Source organism: Schistocerca cancellata, chromosome 7, assembly GCF_023864275.1.
Source record: "Schistocerca cancellata isolate TAMUIC-IGC-003103 chromosome 7, iqSchCanc2.1, whole genome shotgun sequence".
Taxonomy (NCBI): domain Eukaryota; kingdom Metazoa; phylum Arthropoda; class Insecta; order Orthoptera; family Acrididae; genus Schistocerca; species Schistocerca cancellata.
In genome coordinates, this window is record NC_064632.1 from 179,400,052 (window position 1) to 179,401,839 (window position 1,788).

Sequence of the window (1,788 nt, forward strand, 5' to 3'; positions counted from 1 at the left end):
CCGCAGCCTCCGCGCCTCGTTACGTGGCTGTCGCCTCCGCGGTTCCGCTGTCTGTCCCCCGCCAGCCAAGTCTCGCCCTACTGGGACGCCACTGCAGTTCTTCAGTTCCGCTGTCGCCACTGGTTTGCTCCGCCACTGCGTCTCGGCGGGGCAGCTATTTTTCACGTTCCAACTCTAGCGTAATTAACTTACCTTTCTTTGTTCCGAGGGAAGCAGGCAGAATTTCTTCGTGCTGCGCATTTTGTGTAGGTGTGTTTCGCCGCTGATTGCAGTCTTCTGCTTGTTCATTTCCATTGTTACGGGTGCCGAAGGACGGTGCACGGTTCATGAATATGAAGGCGAGGCAGTGAAAGACTGTTAATCTTAGCTCAGAATTGCACTTACATTTCTATGTAGCCATCTATTACAGAGAGTGAATATTAATAAAACCGATAAACTGCAGTGACGAATTCCTGATTGGAAATGGAGCAAAAAATTTTCCTATGAGCATATGCGCGGAAATGCATCGTTGCCACGGTAGATGGCACTCGTTCCTCTGACCACGTGCCGTGTGTTCCCTATTTTGTGATTGACACAGCGTCCTGTAAGCAGTAGAATTGCCCGGTTTTCATGTCGGGAACAAGACGAGATGTTATTTGTTTATGGCCAATCAGATGGAAACGGTCAAGAGCCAGTACGCCTATACCAAAACAAGTACTCACAGACAACAAACACATCACAGAACGTTTCAAGCCCTTTCTGGGCGTTTGTGTGATCAAGGATCCTTACAGACAGACGAACGTACAAGGACGAAATTAGAATTGTATTAATACCTTCAGCTGCTAACGGGCGTTGATATATATCAACGGGGACAGGTGAAAATGTGTGCCCCGACTGGGACTCGAACGCGGGATCTCCTGCTTGCATGGCAGACGCTCTATCGTTGTATGTCCACACCCTACATTCTTAGTGTCCCACCCCAACACACTCGATGCACACATATTCCTCGAACTCTTACGGGGCTTGGTAAGAATGTCTTCCACGAGTATTGAGTGTGTTGGGGAGGGACGCTAAGAATGTGGGTGAGAATGTGGGTGAGAATGTGGGTCTCGCGGGAAGCGAGCGCGAGATAGTCCCTGCAGTCGCGCTATCCTCTGTGCCGTCGGTGGCTCAGATGGATAGAGCGTCTGCCATGTAAGCAGGAGATCCCGGGTTCGAGTCCCGGTCGGAGCACGCAATTTTCAGCTGTCCCTGTTCATATATATCAGCGCCCGTTATCAGCTGAAGGTATTAATACGATTCTAATTTCGTTCTAGACGGCTGCAGCTCATCAATGGTGTCTGTTCTTTCGGACATGTCCGACACCATATCCATACAGGTATATAACGTACAAGGAAGTGACGGACTGTACGTGCACCCGATTTGGAAGATCGGATTCTACAGGATACGAACTGTAGTACAACCTCTACGCAAGTGTCCTGGCAACATGGTGTAAAACAAAGTGCAATTATGTGTATCCTGCATGACAACCGCTACTATCCATATCAACTGCAACGAGTGCATCAGCGGAGGATTTGCACCGACGGGAAGGAATTTTTCATGGTTTTTGGGCCAGACCATCACAATTATGGGATTTCTGCCATCATTCATGTTTACAGACGTAGCAACCTTCACCAGAACTGACATCACCAATCTGCGTAATCCTCGTCTGTGGGCTACAGTCATTCCTCGGCGAATGGTTGCGGCGCCTTATCAGTAACGGTTCAGCATGAATGTGTGGGCAGGGATTCTAGGCGACCACATACTTCT

The 1,788-nt window shown here is 49.2% G+C and overlaps 1 non-coding gene across 1 annotated transcript; it reads left to right on the forward strand.

The window, feature by feature from the left end:
* The first annotated feature begins 1,137 nt into the window (after nt 1–1,137).
* Nucleotides 1,138–1,212, forward strand: Trnat-ugu (transfer RNA threonine (anticodon UGU)). Its single transcript has one exon. It is a non-coding gene; the product is annotated as a tRNA-Thr (tRNA).
* The last annotated feature ends 576 nt before the right edge of the window (nt 1,213–1,788 follow it).